General features: G+C 50.3%; 1 protein-coding gene across 3 annotated transcripts in view; it reads left to right on the forward strand.

Moving 5' to 3' along the window:
* The window catches only part of LOC126548579 (SH2 domain-containing protein 4A-like), a 387,266-nt gene that overhangs the window by 133,046 nt on the left and 232,950 nt on the right, over nt 1-21,270 (forward strand). For all 3 annotated transcript variants that reach the window (XM_072285115.1, XM_055063310.2, XM_072285116.1), the window contains exon 2: nt 8,948-9,266. The gene's annotated coding sequence lies outside the window, so the exon portion shown is untranslated. The remainder of the gene's footprint in view (nt 1-8,947; nt 9,267-21,270) is intronic.

A 21,270-nucleotide genomic window follows, 5' to 3' on the forward strand; every position in this document is an offset into this window, starting at 1 on the left:
CGCCTTGCGGGTCAAGAAGGTGCACACTTTGCGTGAATCGCGGCCTTTCTTCGGTTAAAAGGAACCTTCGTTGTGGGCGCCGTGTGCCCGTGAAGGCTCCATGTCTCCGCCCCGAAAGCCGCCCCGTGCATAGCGAACCACTGTATGGAATCACCCTTCGCTGACGCGCTATCTAAACGTCCGCACCGGGCGATGACGTTATACGTTCGACACATTTAGTTTTGCATGGCATCAGCATGCCATTGTGGTCGCTCGCGTGTCCCTCCCGCTGCAGAGCTGTAACAACGTTGCACAGAAACTTTCTCCGCGTCCTTGTTTCTGCAACGTCGCCTAGCGCGTTTCCCCCTCGTTGTCAGCGAAGACCCACCTATCACGAGTGACGTTGACGACCCGACAAAGGCTCCACCGAAAGCGGTTGTCAAAGAGCAAGCCGGTATACGAAGTGATGCCGCGGCTTCCTTTTGGGTCGCACGTCCGTCGCGAGAAAAAGTCATCTCTAGCAGTCTGGCATCTCTAGCAAACACACTGCTTTTGCGTGCGTGTGTGCGTGTGTTGGAGAGAGAGAGAACGGTTTAGAAAATGGAAGCGCTGAACGCCTGCCCTAAGCCAGCGAGTTCTAATCAGCCGCTGAGCGTTGGAACAAGGCAGATGTAACAGAAAAGAAAGAGATAAAAGGACCATTATGACAGAGACACTCGGTCACGTCCATGAATAAAAGTAAAAAAAAAAAAGCTGATTATAGAAATTGGAAGCACTACATGGAGTCGCCCGACCAGTTCGCTTTCCCTAAAAAAATCTACAATGGCCTCTATCGCATGTGGCCAGGTAGCAAAAAATAACTCTTTCAGAAAAATGTCCGCTTGTCGATACGCACCAAAGGAACAGTCTTTGGCCGTCTCTCTTGGCCGTCATGCCCACTGCACTCGAAGGACAGTCAACGGGCACACACAAAGGACACGGTCAATCGTCTACGGCACAGTGCACTGAGCACGATCCGGCGTTCCGTACGCCCGGAAGGTCAAGATAGTGTGCCTAGTAAAGCCACGCGAAGCCGTTCTATGTAAAAATCCTGCGAGTAATATTCCGAACGCCGCCTTACACAATCATATTGAAGACCGCGGTGGAAATAGACTAAACCACGCGTTCTCGTGATGCATCCATTGCAAGCAAAACGAAGCATGGATGGAAAAACAAAATTATGCAGATCCAACGTGCATCTTGTAATCTATGCGAAGTAAAGCTTTCGTAAAGCGGTTAATCCAATGCTACAAATTTGCCAGTCTCAGCACTGCGTCTTTCGTGTAAAAAGAAACTGGCGCTCGCGCATGTGCTCTCGCGCACCCCCTGCTATGCGCAAAGTGACACACGCGGCGATCATCTCAGAGAGCTACAGTTGGCGTTGGCGCAATACAAGCATTCATGCGATTGTGACCCAATGGTTAGGGCATCGGGCTACCGGCGCTCTAACCATAAAGTATACGTAATTCAAATTTCTTTAAGTTTGAGCTATTCGGCAAGACAGCAGCAGCAACAGCCATGGTCGGGAAAGTCCGGGAGGGTTTGCAAAGAAACGTTCGCTTTAAAAATGTAAGAAATGTGTCCCTGTTGCGCAGCACAGCGCTGTGAGCCAGCAGTACTGTCTGTTAAGAGAACTCTGTAAGCACTTGCAAGGATACGGGGAGGTTCTGTTTCGAGACGAGGCTAGAAAAGTCACTAGATAATTGCGCGTGGACCAATCAGCAGCCTACTGAGTGGTTGGCCTTTTAGTTCCCTCCACTCATGCACGTACGCGAAAAGTGGTGACTCGATATTAACCAAGTCAAGGAAGGAACTCGCTACGTTAAAATCGACAGTACCACGCGTTTCAGCCACTGCTTGAAGCCCACTCTGGCTAATTAACCAGCTGCACAGGGCCCCCTGCTGGGGCCGTATCGTGTAACGATCCTTCTTATTTTTCCATTCTTTTCTTGCCCTTCGTCATTGGCTCTTACGAAGGCGCGCCCCCGCTATCGCGGTGATCTGCCGCTCAGTGGGAGGAATGATAATGGCGGAACAGAATCGAACTAAAAGAATCCTTGCATAATACGGTCCCTGGCTGCGCGCGTTAACTGGCGTCGACGTTGGCAAGGCGAAAATGTGGCTGCGAGGCGCCTGAGTCACGCCGGGCCGACGTTGGCATAAGCGGCGGAGCGGATGCATAGCATTACGGGAAGCTCGTGTTCCTCGCCAACCTAGCTTCCGTAACGTGACCGGTGGCCAGCTCGCGGACCGAGTGACGGAGCGAAAACACGTGAACATACAGAGCGATCCTTTCGCCAAGCTTCCACGGCGCGGCCCTTCGCGAAGTATGCGAGGCGCAAACGGAGTGGCTTCACCCGAGTATTCACATCTCCGGGCTACCCGATGGACTCCCCAACAGCCGGACTCGGAAAAATCAAAAGAAGTGCGCTTGTGTAACGTGCGGCGACGTTGCACACCCGTACAACGAGTGAGTGAGCGGGCTTGAGTAACATATTTGGCGTGAGCCTGTAAGGTATAGATAGACGTAACTTTCGCTTCACGAACACGAAGAATAGGATCACCGGCCTGCCACCTCATCCAGCTTCTCGCTCGCTTATTCGAATTCGCGCGGCCGCCAGGCAGGAAGCAAGGCGTCTTGCAACGGTCGAGACTGTTCAGTAATTGTCACACCGCTTTTTTTTCCACGAGAACATATGCTATGAGACGAGCACTGGAGTTATGTTTAGTTGTGACCGCTTCTCACTAGGCTGTTTGTCATGGCAGATGTCTATAGCAGGATGTTATTACAGTTTTTCACAGGCATACATAATCTTCAGGGTGAAGTAAGTGCGTAAGTCATATTAGGTTTTACTCGTTGCGTAACTGTGTGCGGTGGCGGCAGTTTTTAGGTCGCAGGACTCGTGCTAAGGCGTCACAGTATTGACGAGTGATAGTTGCAAAGACCGAGTACGCCATACGGGGTCCATCAGATCCTGTATATACAGACCATCTATCTATACGGTCATAATAACATGCCGCCATCTACTATGGAGCCTATATACGTGAACGCAAAGATAAGTTGCGGGCTTTGCAGGTCATGCCGCAGGCTACGCTGTAACTCTGTATCACTCAGTGAACTTGTAGTAGTCACCTGCCTACACGGTGACCATCAAATGTAACCAGTCGCATGTATGGTAATCCTAAACGCACGAGGCACCTTATTTAAAACTGCTTTGGCTTGGTTTGTTAAGACACTGCTCGCTACCATAGCGTGCCAGCAAAGCTTACGTCGAGGCCACTGTGAATGAAATAGGGCGGATTTTTTGTTTGCATATCTAAAGGTCGCCGTGCACATTCGACAAGCTATGTGATCTTTCATATTGACACGCGATCACTGTAAGGTTATGCAGCCAAGCTTCTTTTGATGCGCATCCATTCCTGAACTCGTCTCAGTCTGCAGCTTAAAACTGTAGTGACAATATTTCCTACTAACTGGCGAGACTAGGCATAGTTAACGCGTAGCGTGCATCGAATAATAAAAGCTCAGTTATTTTTGTTCTTGCTCTATACCGCCTGTCATACTTCGCATAGTCAGTGTATACGGGGCGTCTGCGGAACGCACGAATGTGAGCGAATATAGTAAGAAAGGGACGATATCTGCAAGCACCAAACGTTCGCCAAGCCCAAATCTACGTGGTAACTGCGGATAAAAGCCAACAGCGAGAAGTCGACGTAAGGTCGACCGCGTTCCGTTCAATTCATTTCCAATCATCCGCGTTGATTGCGTCCATATATTTTGCTCGAGCGTTGCCGTAATTGCGCCGTCTTCTTTTCGGCCACACTGCGCATGCTGCAACGGACGTAGTATATTGCACGCTGCAGTCTACGCACAAGTCACTTCACTGCGCAGTCGCTCCGCTTGCGAGACAGCCCAGGAGACCGCAACAGACGCAACGCGGCTGCTGTTACACCTTCTCACGCGCGCACACACTCACAGTGACACGCCCCCAGTATTTCTGCTCTGGCGGCGGCGTCTAACGCACACGGGGGTATGCATAATTCCTTCGTCTCTCGGGCTCTCCTTGCTGGGCCGGCGATCCGCCGCCGCGGCCTTGTCTGTCTCCGAGCGAGAAAGTTTTCTTTTTTATTACTTCCTCGGTCTCTCCGGGAGCACGCATATACGTGATCCCACGAAGCGCGCGGTCTGCTGCGTAACCGCGCGTGGCCCGTCGCAGCGCGGCGCGTTGTTGCACCGGGCGTGTGATGTGTGCGTATGCGCGTGGCTCGGTGGCCGCCCGGCAACCCACTCGTGATGCGGTCGGTCGCTGACGAAATCAAGGGCGCGGCGCTCCGGCCTCCGTGCGCTGTCATCCCCCGCCGGTCTCTCTACCCCTTCTTTCTACCAGCATGCCTCTATCCTCGAGCTCTCCTTCTCTCGCTCTGCTCATTTTGCCATTCGCACACGATTGGCACGTACAGGTGTGCGGCTTTGCCCGAGCGCGCGCGCGCGTCGGGTAGCATATAATACCCGCTCGCAATTAAGGGATAGCTGCCTGCTTGTTTAACGTGCCTTGAGAGCACGAATTTCGAAGGTTACGAGGGAAGCCGCATTCCAGGCAGCCGTTTCGAGCGCTCTGAGTAAAATCGGACGGGCGGGCTATAGCTTAGAGAGAGCGGAGCACACACACGCACGCACTCAGAGAGAGAGAGAGATCGTGACTTTAACGGGAAACACACGTTATTTCTGTGTGAAGATTGCGGGCAGTGTGGTCACCATCAATAGCGAAATTCTGGGTGAGATTCCTGCGACACGCTTCCCAGAATTGAATGTGTCCTTCTCACTTGAGGAATTGGACGCTGCTCTGGCCACATGCAGGCGCTCATCGTCGCCAGGACCAGACGGCATCACCTGCGCTGCTTTATGCCACCTAGGTGAAGATGGCCGAAGTAGACTTCTGGAGTGTTATAACCAGTCATGAAATGATGGCGTCGTTCCTGAGCGGCGGAAGTCCAGCCGCTTGATACCACTCCTGAAGCCTGGAAAGTCGCCACTTGACCTAGCGTCCTACCGACCCATTGCGCTGTCCAGCTGTGTTGGGAAGGTCATGGAAAGAATGATTCTCACCCGCCTAGAGTGGTACCTTGAGCGCCACAACGTATACCCCGAGGCCATGGCTGGGTTTAGAAGAGGCCGTTCCTCTATTGACAACGTCATCGACCTCGTCACGTCTGTACAACAAGAAAAACACCACAAGCGTATATCGGTTGCACTATTCCTCGACGTGAAAAGCGCCTATGATAATGTAACGCATGAAGCCATCATAGATGCCCTGGAAAATAATGGAATTGGTGGACGCATGTTTCGGTGGATTCGGAGCTATCTATTCAAAAGATCCTTCTTTGTGCACAGTGCAGATGGCCGAACCGCTGACCATTACACTTGCCGTGGCGTCCCTCAGGGTGGGGTTCTTAGCCCCACTTTGTTCAACCTTGCAATCATTGGACTTGCCGACGTTCTACCACATACAGTAAACCTTTCCATATATGCTGACGACATATGCATATGGGCCTCGGCAGTTACACGTCTCCAGGTGCGTGCACGGCTCCAAAAAGCAGTGATCCTAACATCATCGTACCTGCGTGCTCAAGGCCTCAGCATTTCAACCGAGAAGTGCGCCTTAGTCGCTTTTACCCACAAGCCCATGACCTGGTACTCCGCTTTTATTAACCACCAACCATTTTCCTACGCAAAAACTCACCGATTCCTAGGATTTATTATAGACAGAGACCTTCCATGGAGCCCCCACATCTCATACTTGAAGAAGAGGCTTACTTCTATCTCCCATATACTAGGGTTTCTTGCCGGTAAAACGTGGGGCACATCCGTGGCATCTATGCTTCAACTATACATGACGCTCTTCCTAGGATACTTGCCATACAGCACACCAGTGCTGTCCAATGCTAACAAAACTAACATCCATGTCCTACAGAGCATTCAAGGCCAAGCCCTTCGAACATGTCTGGGGCTACCTCGAAATGCTTCAACCGTGGCAACAATTGCCACCGCGAGAGACCACCCAATAATGACCTATATGGCTATCGACGCACTCCGAGCGCATGTTCGCCATATATCCAGCGTCCCTGACCACCATCTCGCTCGCTTGCCTGAGAAAAGACCCAAGGCAGCGTTCTCCATATCAATTGCGGCTAACCGGCACTCTTTGTCTTTGAGGCACTCACCCGCAACAAGAACGCCATCCCCTATGTGGTGCTTGAAGAAGCCTCCTGTGTACCTTGCTGTTCCAGGAATAGTGAAGAAAGCTAGCCTGACCACCGCGGCTTTCAAGCAGATCACATTGGAATTTTTGCATTGTTCATACGCAAACCGAATCCATGTTTACACGGATGATTCCGTCTCGGAAAATTCTACGGGCGCCGTTGTTCTACCATCTCAATCGGTCGTCTTCAAGTTTAAGACTTCACACGTAACGACATCTACAGGTTCGGAACTGGCCGCTCTTCGCGCTGCTGTCGAATACTCTGAAAAAAAAAACCGCCCAACAAATGGGCAATATTTTGTGACTCGAAAGCAGCCCTCCAGAGCTTGCGAAGTTTACGACGTGGCAATTATGAACAGCTGGTGTCACAAATCAATGAAACCTGCCATTGCGCTTCTGAACGAGGACATGATATCATATTTCAGTCGCTGCCGGGACATTGTGGCATCGTTGGTAATCACCTCGCCGATGACGCTGCCCGACGTGCCCAGGCTGGCTCACCGACACTCCTTATACCTTTATCGAGAGTCGACGCTGCAAGAGAGCTTCGCAGTCTCGCTCGTACCCTCACATTAGGTTACTGGCATACACCACAGAACTCTAAGCGTCGTTTATACAGCCTCGACCCATCCTTGAAACTTAAATTACCAGCGAACCTTCCACGAGGTGACGCAACACTGCTGTGTCGGCTGTGGGTAGGAGTAGCATTCACCAACTCCTACAGCTATCGTATTGGAATGGCGGATTCACCAATGTGCGCTAAGTGCAAGTGTGAAAAGACCATCAGTCACCTTCTGTGCCACTGTTCTCGCTTCAATAATCAACGTGAGACTCTCCAGTGTGCCTTAAGTAGACTGGATGACAGGCCATTTACGGAAGCGAAGATCTTGGGAGCCTGGCCTCACAGTTCATTAGCCCAGAAAGCAGTTCGAGCGCTTTTTCACTAACTGAGGGCAACAGACTTGAGTGCCCGACTATAGATATCCTACACCTAAGTTCTCTCTCTCTCTCTCTTTCACTCCCCATTCCCCTCCCCACGTGTAGGGTAGCAAACTGGACTCAGTCTGGTTAACCTCCCTGCCTTTCCTTCTTCCCTTCTCTCTCTCTCTCTCTCTCTCTCTCTCACACACACACACACACACACACACACACACACACACACACACACACACACACACGTTGTTAGCCGGGCTGATCGCCTGGCACGCCGGTGATTACGCAACGTCCACAGACAACAGCACGTACTTAAGAGGCATTTCCTCAGCTATAGAAACTGGAAACGGGCTGGTTTACACTATAACGATTCGTAGTGTCCTGCTTTCAATTGGAAGCAGCCATTGGAGACGTCTATCTTTAGAGCTGATAATTGCGCAAAGCAGCATGTTTACAAAATACAGTGTAACAAACCGGACGTGAGCAGAAATGGAGGTCAATTGATAGGCAACGATTACATGGAGCTGTGAACATAGAAAAAAAATGAAAGAGAAAAGTCAGCCTCAACTGTAATAAACTTCCGCTCCCATTCCGCGCAACGTTTCCCGTCCGTAACAGTCTCTCTCATATCGCTCATCTGATAGCTTTGTAGCAATGGATACTGCGGAATGTGATTGTGAACTTGATCTAGGGATCGACATAATGCTGTCAGCACGAAGATGACGAACAATGAACAATAGGAATTTTTGCCCCAGAAAATTGAGTGACCGGAACTGTTTGCTGCTAGCTTATTAAGAGCCAACTGTTAGGCAAGTGATTCGCCATACGAGCGGTCGTACCACATTTCTACGGATAGTGTCGTTTGTAGGCAGAGTGCGTGTGGTTTTGGCGTTCACCTAAAAGTAATTTTTATAGCATAGTCGCTCGCAATATGGGAATACGAAACATGTAATCCGCTAGCGCAAAATACCCGAGTCCACAGAGTCATCGTCCCATGGCAGCAGTATACTTGCGGTGTCTGGCCGAACCTTCAATCCATAGTATACGGACGCAACTCAGTGAAGTGTGTAGCTGCTCAGGCTCAACTAGTGCACGCTTTCCGATCTCGCGATCTGCTGCCGCCCAGACACTTACCGAACGCAACTGCTGCGAGCATGTTTATTCTCTGTTACAGAGTTAATGAGAAATGATGAGCTTTATAGAAACATAGTCAGAGCATAGAAGCATAGAAGCATTGTCAGTGAGCTTGATTAAAACAAGATTAGTAGAATATCCAGGACGAAAAGCAAACTGTCTTGGTGGTAATAGTTTGAACTTGTCCAAGTAGTTAGAGAGGCGCCGTTCAATTAGTTTTTCTACTGCTTTACTAAAACACGGCAGATAGGTCTCTAATTTGTTAATAAGGTGAGGTCTCCTTTTTTATACACAGGAATTATTTTCGATCTCTTGACGTCACTAGAGAAAACGGCCGTTTTAAAGATTAAGTTGCCCCCGCAGGCAACTTACTCATAGTCCCTAACCTCACTCATAGTTCTCGTCTACTTTGACGCCGTCTGTCCATTATGGTTCTCGTATTATCGACATATCGCCCGGAAAGGTTAACCACAACCGCACGATCGTTTAGCCTTACCGGATAAAGTACGCGAGGTAACGCGGGCGCCCGCCTCCGTCCGCTGTCGTCGACCCAGTGTTCGGCTAACGGTCCGTTCTCCTCCTCCTCTCTCTCTCTTCCGCAGACTCCTCATCCCTCGCGCAGCCGCCGGTCGCAGCGAAGACGGAAGGCTAGCTCAGCCTTGGGATCCCGTACTGCTACTTCGCCCGGACGCTTCGCCAGTGCTCGTCGAATCCTGTCCATCAGCCGGCGGACGCTCCTGTCTCCACCGCTGTGGCGAAGGAACCGGTGGGTCGCTGCGACACAGCGTCCGCACAACGGGGTCAAGGACGACCCTTGGCTGCCGCCTTCCCAGATAACGTCCCGGTCATCGTCGTCGTCGTCGTCACAAAGGGCATCCGATTAGTCGCGGCGTTCGAACGTTTCCCATCCCGTATTCAACGGTGAGTCCGAAAGCGCACTTTCCGTCATTAATATTTATAACCCGCGGTCTTATTAGTTTATGCTAATGGGTTTATTACACGGGGCCCCGTCGGATGAGCACTACAGTTTCTTTCTGTCTTAAAAGTACTCTGCACTATGCCGCTATAGTCGACGCGCACTCGACGCAGTAAACCAGTATAACGGGGCATGATGAGAGCCACTACGGATGCCGTTGATCCCCCGCTGCGCCTTCGTAAGCCAAAGCGAAATCAAAAGTGGAAAATTGAAAAGTATACCTATAGCAGTACGAGAGCGAAAGCGCACTCAAGCAATTCGATGCACTACAAAACTGCGTGGAACATTTGGGAGCTACTTCGGATTACTACATTTACTCGTTTCCCTGACTTCACCCGTGCGGACAATCACTGATCTCTTAGCTGATCATTTCGTTACGTTTTGCTCTCTGTCAAACAGACAGGATGTAAATTGTCTTGTCAATTACTTTGAGGATCTTGTCAAGTCATGTGTTCAACAATCTGTGCCCATTAGAACTAAGAAAAGTAATGCTAACATTCCTTGGATGACTCGCGACATCTTGTATTTATCTCGTCGTGTGCGAAGGCTTAGGCGTTCTAAACGAACCGACGATCCCATAATCCTGGACAGGCTTCACAATGCAAAAAAAAAAAACTTAATTTGAAAATGCAAACGGCCAAATATTTCTTTTTTCGCGTTCAACTGCCTCATCTTTTAAGAACTAACCCTCGTAAATATTGGCCTTCTATCTTACCTCGCGATGCTTCACCCACTTCATTCAAAATTGATAATGACGTCATCAGTGATCTGTCAGTAATAGCGGATGCTTTCAACAAGTATTTTCAGTCCTGCTTTTGTACCCGATAACAAATTCATTCCTTCTCTCACCAATATAGATTGTTCTGAAAGAATCACTGATATTGACATAAACAATGAAGGCGGTCTTAACGTCGTATTAAACTTCGATACCAAGAAATGCACCTGTCCGGACGGGATACACAATGAATTCTTGGTTCGCTATTCCTTGGGGTCATCAAGGTATCTGACGGTCACATATAACAAATCTTTATTATCTGCCACTGTTCCTTCCTCGTGGAAGTTAGCTAATGTGTTTACTCTCTATAAATCTGGTGATAAGAAGTCTTTATCGAACTACAGACCGATTTCAATAACATCACAGTCATGCAAAATCTTAGAACATATAATTCACAAACACATACTACTTTTCCTAGAATCTCATAATCTGCTATTTAACATACAGCATGGGCTTAGGCGCGGTTTTAGTACGACAACGCAGTTGAGTTTACGCAGGACATTTTTCTTAACCTTGGCAACCTGGACGTTGGCAGCCTTGTTGACGCTATCTTTTGATTTGACACAGTATTACATTCTAAACTCCTTGCTTAACCTAACGCTGTACTAAATAATCCTCAACTGGTTAAGTGCATTTCAAGCTTTCTTTCACTTCGTTCCCAGTTCGTCTCTTACAGCTCGACCGAATCTACTGCTATTGATGTGACATCTGTAGTGCATCAAGGCTCCCTTCTTGGGCCACTGCATTTTTTTAATTTACATAAATGATTTGCCTGTTAATATCTCTTCTACCATTCGGCGTCATGTCGATGATTGTGTTTTATCTGAAGTTATTAACTCTTGTGATGATCATTACCGCCTCCAAGAGTCATTTTATAGGTTTTGCACTTGGTGCGACACCTGGCAATTGAACATTCACTTCGATAAAACCGTCCTTATCACCTCCTCTAAAAAATATATTCCTTCATTTTTTCATTACTCCTTCAATAAACGCGTGTAGGGTATATGAGTATAAGTATGTCATTTTAACGCATAACATGTCATGGTCTAATCACAATGATTACATTTGTAACAAAGCACTAAAAAAATAGGTTACCTATGTCGTACACTATCCAACTCTCCAAAAGATACTAAGCTACTGTTATATAAATCGCTAATCCGTCCTGTTGTTGACTGCGCGTCTGTCGTTTGGAACCGTTATAAGCAGTGTGAGATTAACAGGCTAGAAGCAATCCAGAAAGAAGCTGTAAGATTTATATGTCACCGTTATGATCGTGACTTTTCACGCTCTTCTACACTTCGTTCCTTGAATTTAACTTCGCTCTATTCACGTCGTCGCATAGCATCTTTAGATTTCTCGCACACCATCGTCAATTCTTCCGTTAGACTTTCAAAAAACTATACTAGCCCCGCGCCAGAGTCATCGACGAGACGACATCACAACTTGAACTTGATGCCCTACTTTTCACGCCACTTATATGTTTAAATTCAGCCTTTCCCTCGCTCTATAGAAGACTGGAATTCCTTACCTGGGTCTATTCGCTCATGTTCACCCCGAAGTTTTGTATTTGCCATCGAGGATGAATGGTCCTAGCACATCACCCTAATCGTTGTATCGTACTTTTCTCTGTATAAGTTTCCTCTGTTAATCCACTCCTGCTATAGCGCTTATTGCGCTGCAGTATGTACAAATAAATAAATAAACAAATAACCTAAACAGGCGCAAAGAATCGAGGACGAGAGAATGGCTCAATATTCCTAAGACGAACTACTTCGTAGTACTATCGTCTTAGTGGGCACGATCTGTTGCCCAAAGCAAACCGCACAAGGACGTGCACAACAGGAGATGCTCTCTTAGAACTCCAGCATCGCTTCGAGTACTGCTTCAGGCCTGATTTGACATTTCCTCGAAAAAGTAGAACAATAAGATAAATGGTAACCAGCGCGAGATGCCGCCCTCCAGAAATATAGGGAAACTTTTCTTGCACATCAATTCTTCTGTCGTCCCATCTCTTGACCCTGACCTTTGCACTCCAGCAACATGACCCAATCACCCCAAGGAGCCACAATATATCTTGACTCGAAGTCGATTAACCTTTGTAGATTTTTTCCGCACTTTTCCTTGGAAACGGCGACCACGAGCTGCGTGATATACCAAGCGGGTGCGCGCATTCGGCCGTACTTAACGGCCATCTTTTACTCTTGGACTCAGTCAGTCGCGAATAAGCGTCACTCTGGGTTTGGGGGCTCTTTAAGCTCGTCCGTTCACATTACTTAGTAACTTTCAAGTAGTTGCAGCCGACATCAACATGAATAGCTCACAATGTCTTCGCCCAGAACGGCAAAGGGAGTACTCGTGAGTGACCCGGCACGAGTACTTCTAACCATGTACAGAATAATGTACACACGTACAACCGCATTTACTTGGACACTGTACTTCCTTGGTTCTTTTGAATACTGTATTCTGTAGCAGTTAGGAACTACCGTGTGTGTGCGGGCGGGGGGGGGGGGGGCGTTTTTTACATCTTTAATACAGTCTTTAATACAGTTTCATACAGGGACGGGCCCCTGCTGTATAGGTACAGCGGGCGCCCGTACCTCTCCTTATGTAACGCTGTTGCCGTCCCCGACCCTCATCTCTCTCCCTAAACTTCTAACACACGCTATATATATATATATATATATATATATATAGAGAGAGAGAGAGAGAGAGAGAGAGAGAGAGATAAATGCGGCTTCTGACGTGCCAACCCATCGGACAACGTCAGGGACTCATTTTGTCTCTTCGCTTCGTGTGTATATTGCAGTTAGAATCCGTTGCGTAATTTCCGCGTAAACAGTTTATTTTGAAATCGCGGACGTACGGACGTACGTCGCGGCGCCTGCGATACACTACGCGCAGCAACAAAGTGCGCAATTTCCTGCAACAGCGTGAGCCACAGTTCATTGCCGCGCCGATGCGGCCCCGTTCGCCGCCGTCGTTTCGCTCCGCTTTCCAAGAGAGGGCGAGAGCGAAAGCATATTCCAAGGTCTCTTGCGCAGTGGTCGTCTCGCACTGCGTCTCAGTGGTTCCCAAGAACGTTTGCCCCCCGACAAAGCCTTTCCGTCACTTCTTTTTATTTGCGTAGCGAAAGGCTGCGCTGGGCTCGACGGCACGAAGGCTACGCAGTATGAAACACGATAATAGAATGTGTTATACTTAATGTCACATAGAAGCTTTGAGTAAATGAACTAAAGTATCAGTAAACGACGAGGAAGAAATTCCTACATGGACCGCATGGTTGCTGCATTAGTTTCGTGTAGCTCGAGAAGCACAAACAAGGTTTCTATTTAGTTGATCACTTTCTTTTATTGCATAATGGCCGATAATGCACTGATAACCGTATTGCGCGATCCGTTTGCGTAAATAGAAATGAAAAGGAGGTGCGACCAGACAGGAGGAAGGGCGATTGCTACTGCACTATAGGAACGCATGATGTCTGTATCTTCTGGACACGTCAGCCGTTCTTAGCCAGCATTTCAAGAATAGTGGTCCCGAAAGACCTCCCAGTACCAGTATTCTTGAAAACCTATTGTTGTACCTCGTAGATCAGAACTTCCATTCCAACATATCGTTATTTCTCTCTGCTTCCGTCTTATTCAAAAGTTGCGCGCACCGCCGTTGTTCAGCGCCAGAACTGCGAAACACACAGACAGAAATAAACCGAACACATAACAATGATGCGCTACTTTGCCTCTGTGTTTCGCCGTTTTTACGCTAAGTAACACGAGTCTCTGCAGGCGACAATTGCCCCAAACTGAGGTTCTGTGGCGCCACTATCTTTCAACGAGCCGCTTGTTCTCCGTGTACTTTTGAACTGTCTTAGAACCGTTACTACTCGCACAGTCATAGATGCACGTATACCAGTGCGCATCGAGAAAAAGGTGCCCGCATCAAAATGTGTGTCTCCGGAAAGGGAGCGATATCAGGGGTGTTACGTTTCGCCTACAACGCGCGGTAATGCCGGCGCGGATGCAACGGACGCCGGGGCTTCGTCCAAAGCGGCGGACATTTTGGCCCGTGCGACGCCGCCGCAACGCTTCCCCGCCAAGCGTGTCCAGGCGTGTTTCAGTGCCACGTGTCTTCGTGTGTGCGTGTGTGTGTGTGTGCCCTCGCTTGTCAAAGCGCGGCAGCCGGGGAGCGGAGTTCACCAAATGAGGAGCCAGGAGGTCTCTCGGCTCAACCGTGCGCGCCGTCGTGTGGGCGGGTTGGCGATGCGTCACTGCACTCGGTTCGCCATGTCTCTCGGCTCGACCGTGCGCGCCGTCGTGGGCTCATGCTCCGCCGTCGCGTGGGCTCTTCCCGTGACCTTCCCTTTTGGACCGCGACGCCGAGAGTATAAGAGCAGCTGCCCCCGGACGCCAGGAGAGAGGCTCCGATTTGTACTGTTGAGTTACGTGCTCTCCCGTCTCTCCACTTCGGTCGAACTGACCGGCCGCTCTTTTGCTATGTTAGAATAAACAAGTTGTTCTGTTACCAGTCTTCTCTTGCTTTGCCGGGACCTTCGGATGCTTCCAGTGCCCCAGGCCGCCAGGCCAACGCTACCCTTGGGGCTTGCGACCCATTCGCAATAACGGGCGTCAGCACCGAGACCCCAACAACTCGTGCCAGCGGTGCGATTCTAACATCTGGTTGCCAGCGGTGAGATCGCGACAACGGAGGCCAGCAGCGAAGAGATGCGGTTGACTGTATGCTGAGCAGCACAACGACCATCCGGGAGCAGTGCAACGAGCCCTGTGTGATGACTGGTTGCCTGCAGCGGAACGACTGCGCGGAATTCTTGGCTGCAAGGTTTGGTGAGTGCGGGACTTTCTTCTTCTGAGTTTTGCCAGGCTTTTGTTAGTGTTAGAAACAGAGCTGGTAATTGTGGTTGTCGTTGCTACCGGGTTAGTTTGCGGCAAGACAATAGTAGGCAGTAGAGAAAGCAGCATTCAGAGCAGCCATGGATTTGAAGTCGTTGCGCAAACCGAAATTGCTGGAGCTTGCGAGAGAGTTGGGTCTGGATGTCTCAGACAAACTCAGAAAACCAGAACTGCTAAGGGCTATTCTTGAGTTAGAAGCTGAGGATGACGAGCTGTCGGAATGCCTTGAGACCATTGAGGAGAGGGAGACGGCAAAAAGACAGGAGCGCGAACTTAAAGAACAAAAAGAGAAAGAAAAAGAAGAGCGCGACCGTCAACACGCGTTGGAAATGAAGCGTCTCGAGTTAGAGATGGAACGCGCTCGTAATGGAAGTCAGGCACACGGTGCAGGAGAACGAGTATTGTTCAAAATGACTGACCTGATGCGGCCGTTTAAGCTTGGAGAGGACATTGGTTTGTTCCTGGTTAACTTTGAGCGAACGTGCGAGAAGCAGGGGTTCTCTCGGGAAACGTGGCCACAGCGCTTGCTCACTTTGCTACCCGGCGAGGCGGCCGACGTAGTCGCTCGCTTGGAGAGAGAGGAGGCAGAGGATTTCGACAAAGTGAAATCGAGTCTGCTAAAAAAGTACCGGCTGTCAGCGGAGGCGTTCCGTCGGAAGTTTCGGGAAAATGAGAAAGGCAGAAGTGAGTCATATACAGAGTTTGCGTACAGGCTTATGTCAAACATGCAGGAGTGGCTCAAAGAAGAGAAAGCGTTTGGTGACCACGAGAAAGTTCTGCAGTGTTTCGGGCTAGAACAGTTTTATAGTCGGTTACCTGAGAACGTGCGGTACTGGGTCTTGGATAGGCCAGACGTTAGTACGGTGGCTAGAGCCGCTGAGTTAGCCGAGGAGTTTGTGACGCGTCGGGCTCGTGGAGCTAAGGACGGTCAAAAGGGTGAATTTGGCTCCAAGTTTGAGAGGCCAAAGTTCACGCCCATGAGAGCAAAGGGGGATACACGTAGTGCGGATGCGAGTGAAAGCAGTCCGACCGAACGTACGGAGACGGCGGCAACCGAAGCCGAACGCAGAAAGCGGTTCGAGATGAGGCAAGCGCGCGTTTGTTATACGTGCCAGAAGCCGGGTCACTTTTCGGCGCATTGTCCGACCGAACGTAAGGAGACGGCGGCAGCCGAAGCCGAACGCAGAAAGCGGTTCGAGGCGAGGCAAGCGCGCCTGTGTTATACGTGCCAGAAGCCGGGTCACTTTTCGGCGCAGTGCCCAGAAACAAAACCAAAAGTCGTGTTTTTTTCATTAGGCAGCACTGACGAGAACATCAAGCTTCTCGAGCCTTACATGCGAGACCTCCTCGTGAACGGGAAAGAGTGCCGAGTGCTTCGCGATACCGCAGCTACGATGGATGTAGTTCATCCCTCTTACGTAGAACCCGATATGTTCACGGGCGAGTGCGCATGGATCAAGCAAGCAGTGGAAGCTCATAGCGTGTGTCTGCCGGTAGCAAAAGTGCTTATTGAAGGACCTTTCGGAGCACTTGAGACGGAGGCCGCAGTGTCATCTATGCTGCCCCCCCAGTACCCGTACCTATTTTCGAACAGGTCCGATCACCTCCTGCGCGAGAAGGGGCTTTTGTTTGGTGAGGCTAGCGTTCAGGCCTTAACCAGATCGAAGGTTCGGGAGCTCGCTGCAAAGGCGGTAGTTGCGGGGCCGACGTTGTTGAACGATGAGAAAGGGTCAGAGGCGCAGCAAGCTGGTATTCAGAGCACGCCCGAACGGGATAAAATTGAGCCTGTAGCGTTAAAGGCACCAGATACTGGAGAGGAAATTCCCGATGCGGGAAAGTTAGAAGAGCTTCCGGTCGAGCTTCCGGGACTAGGCTCAGTGACAAACAGGAAAGACACCGATCAAGTCATTAGTGACTTAATAAGTAAAGCATCGCTGTCGCCTGAGCAGAAAACCGAACTACACCAGCTCTTACAAGAGTTTCAAGGTCTGTTCTCTGAGAGGCCTGGTAGGACTTCTGCCCTTACTCATGACATAGAACTTACCTCCCCAGAGCCAGTACGATCCAAGGCGTACCGGGTGTCACCCCGCCAGAGCGATATTATGGAGGCTGAGGTAAAGAAAATGCTACAGCTCGGTGTTATTGAAGCGGGTGAGAGTGATTATACCTCCCCTTTGATTTTAGTTGAGGTACCGGGCAAGGAACCTCGTCCTTGCGTCGACTACCGCAGGCTTAATTCCATCACTAAGGATCAAATTTATCCGATCCCTAACATCGAGGAGCGCCTTGAGAGAGTGAGTAGCGCTCAGTTTATTTCCACCCTAGATCTTGTCAGGGGTTATTGGCAGGTTCCACTTACAGAAGAGGCTAGTAGGTATGCGGCGTTCATTTCACCAATGGGGACATTCCGTCCTAAAGTTTTGAGTTTTGGTTTGAAGAACGCGCCATACTGCTTTTCAAGCCTCATGGATAAAGTGTTGCGGGGACAGCAAGAATTCGCTTTACCGTATCTAGACGACGTAGCGATATTCTCCGCATCCTGGCCTGAGCATATGGCGCACTTGCGGGCAGTGCTAACCCGCCTGCGCGATGCGGGCTTGACAGTCAAGGCTCCCAAGTGCCAGTTAGCACAGGCCGAGGTTGTCTACCTCGGACACGTGATTGGTCGGGGTCGACGCCGCCCCTCTGAAATAAAGGTGGCCGCTGTGCGAGACTTCCCGCAACCGCGCACGAAGACCGATATTCGGTCGTTCTTAGGTGTCGCCGGCTACTATCAGAGGTACATCCCCAGGTACTCTGATATCGCGGCTCCCTTGACGGATGCTCTAAGAAAGACAGAGCCGCAAACAGTCGTCTGGGATGAGACGAAGGAAAGAGCTTTTAGCGCCCTAAAGAGCGCCCTAACAAGCCAGCCTGTGCTACGATCGCCCGACTACACAAAAGGGTTCGTTGTTCAGTGTGATGCTAGTGAGCGAGGCATGGGCGTTGTACTGTGCCAACGGGAAAATGGAGAAGTAGAACACCCCGTCCTGTATGCTAGTCGTAAGCTGACCAGTCGTGAGCAGGCGTATAGCGCCACCGAGAAAGAGTGTGCGTGTATCGTGTGGGCCGTTCAGAAATTGTCATGTTACCTAGCCGGCTCGAGGTTTATCATTGAAACGGATCACTGCCCTCTCCAATGGCTGCAGACCATCTCTCCCAAAAATGGCCGCCTCCTGCGCTGGAGCCTCGCTTTGCAACAATATTCCTTTGAGGTGCGTTACAAAAAGGGGAGTCTCAACGGTAACGCCGATGGCTTAAGTCGAAGCCCCTAACGTGGGAATCAGCCTCAAAATTGCTTGTTACTGATGTTTTTCTTCCTGAGGCAGGATTTTTTTTAACTTATTGCCTTTGTGTAGTGTTTCAAAGTGATGATGTGCTTTCTAGTGCAATTTTCCGATTTGTGGACGCGTTCTGAGTGCTGCTAAACTACTGTAAGGAACTAGGCAGCAGTAAAAAAGGGGAAAGAGCCTGGCAGGGCTTAGTGAGGGTTGTGCCGTGCTTGCTGACTGAGCGGTTGACTTTCGGCGTAGTTCTAACGCTCGCCGGAAACGAGAACAAAAATGTCAACTCTCCCGAAGTCACTTTGCAGTGTCCTGTGTGCACCTGAACGTGAGAACGAGGCCTTCTCTGTGCGCTGCGCTCAAGAAACGCCAAAGGACGCCCGACTTCGGTTATGAGCATCATCGAGCGACATCCCTCCGGACAGCGGATGCAGTCCCCTGACCATCGGGATCTCCTTCCCCCGGCGGGGCGGTCTGTTACGTTTCGCCTACAACGCGCGGTAATGCCGGCGCGGATGCAACGGACGCCGGGGCTTCGTCCAAAGCGGCGGACATTTTGGCCCGTGCGACGCCGCCGCAACGCTTCCCCGCCAAGCGTGTCCAGGCGTGTTTCAGTGCCACGTGTCTTCGTGTGTGCGTGTGTGTGTGTGTGCCCTCGCTTGTCAAAGCGCGGCAGCCGGGGAGCGGAGTTCACCAAATGAGGAGCCAGGAGGTCTCTCGGCTCAACCGTGCGCGCCGTCGTGTGGGCGGGTTGGCGATGCGTCACTGCACTCGGTTCGCCATGTCTCTCGGCTCGACCGTGCGCGCCGTCGTGGGCTCATGCTCCGCCGTCGCGTGGGCTCTTCCCGTGACCTTCCCTTTTGGACCGCGACGCCGAGAGTATAAGAGCAGCTGCCCCCGGACGCCAGGAGAGAGGCTCCGATTTGTACTGTTGAGTTACGTGCTCTCCCGTCTCTCCACTTCGGTCGAACTGACCGGCCGCTCTTTTGCTATGTTAGAATAAACAAGTTGTTCTGTTACCAGTCTTCTCTTGCTTTGCCGGGACCTTCGGAAGCTTCCAGTGCCCCAGGCCGCCAGGCCAAAGCTACCCTTGGGGCTTGCGACCCATTCGCAATAACGGGCGTCAGCACCGAGACCCCAACAACTCGTGCCAGCGGTGCGATTCTAACAGGGGCGTAGCCAGGGGGGGAGGGGCTTATGGGACTTCAGCCCCCCCCGAAATTCTTTCGTGTTGTTATGCCCCTCCGACCAAAACAACCCCCGGCGCCGGAAATCATTCTGGATTTTGTCTAGAATGTCTTTTTCACGCTCTAAAAGACATTTAGGCGCGAACATTGCGAACTCGGGCTGGATTTCATGGCAACGCCCATGCACCTGGGGCCCTATAACGCAAAACTATTCCAATATGTTTTTATTCCAATTTCCTGACGTCAAATTTGCGTAACCGCCGACGCAAGCATAGGGCGGTAAGCCACAGGGTTTTCTGAACAGACCAATCAAACGCTCTCCTCAATCATAGGAGGTGAATTTTGTTTGCTTCAAAAACGAATAACATTGCCTACATCGAGCGGCTTGTCGTATCTAATTGGCTGACAAGAGGCGAGGAGCACACTCATGTGGAGAGGGATTCGATGGGGCTGAGCCAGTGCACTGAAAATCGATAACTGGATGAAGAGGGTGGTGCCGGCGTCTGCGATTGGTCCGCTTTCCCTTAGTTCACTTGCGGTGGCTGGTCGAAAATCGCGGCGGCATGCAACGGAAGCTTAAGAATGACACTAAAACGTATCCTCAGCAAAAAAGAGTTGGTAGAACGAGGTTGTAAAACTGCCGAAAGTGCTCGAAAACGTTACACAGCCACGCAAAAAGCTTTATTATACGCAATGTTGGATCTGGAGGACAAAACCCACCGCTGTCCCCCAGATATTGGATCTTGCCGTTGAGTGCGGGAGTTGGCCAAGGTTGAGGAGGACTTTGAGATGAAAACTGGAGGTTTATTTACATTATTTACAGTGAGAATACAAAGAAATTAACAGTAATAAAGTCATTGATGGCCGGCACACACCTCGGACGCTGCGGCCCGTGGCAAGAAGCCCGAAAGATATGAGTGAAGGAATGCTCTTTCGCTTGCTCCCGGTCTCTGGCTTTTAACCCCTTCGGTGTCTTGAGGTCGTCGAGCCCACTCAGTTGTCGCCATTTTCGGCCAATGGTAGGCGCCCGTGCGAATGTAGGCGCCCGTGAAATTCCAATTCTGCAATCAGCCCTCCGCAATTGGTCTAAAACTTTTTGGACCACCACCACCTCTCCTGTCTGTCACGCGACTTCACGAAATCCGCTATAGCTCCCCATTTGATATGACGCGTAGACACTGATTATGCATGATTTGACTGAACAAAAGAAAGATAGTTAGCTCTGATTCGACGCCTTCTCGCCATTAGTCCTCGGCTATTGGTCAAGAGTTTCCGGCTGCACCCACTTCACCTGCCTGTCACGCGGCGTCACAAAACCGGGAAAACTCACCGCGTCAAAGTGACGTGTACGCGTTATTAGAATGCATTAATATGCAGAACAAAACAGAATATTCTTCTGAATAGCCGCAGGCTGCCCCGTTCCGAAAGGAATAAAATATGGCTGCCGCCGATCACTCAGGCACTGGGCACTCGCACCTGCCGAAGAGCATGGGTTTATTTGCGTACAATAAACCTTTTTGCGTGGCCGTGTAACGTTTTCGAGCACTTTCGGCATGTTTACGACCTCGTTCTACCAACTCTTCTTTGCTGAGGATCCGTTTTAGTGTCATTCTTAAGCTTCCGTTGCATGCCGCCGCGATTTTCGACCAGCCACCGCAAGCGAAGTAAGGGAAAGCGGACCAATCGCAGACGCCGGCACCACCCTCTTCATCCAGTTATCGATTTTCTGTGCACTGGCTCAGCCACATCGAATCCCTCTCCAC

The sequence above is a fragment of the Dermacentor andersoni genome, chromosome 1 (genome assembly GCF_023375885.2).
Source record: "Dermacentor andersoni chromosome 1, qqDerAnde1_hic_scaffold, whole genome shotgun sequence".
Taxonomy (NCBI): domain Eukaryota; kingdom Metazoa; phylum Arthropoda; class Arachnida; order Ixodida; family Ixodidae; genus Dermacentor; species Dermacentor andersoni.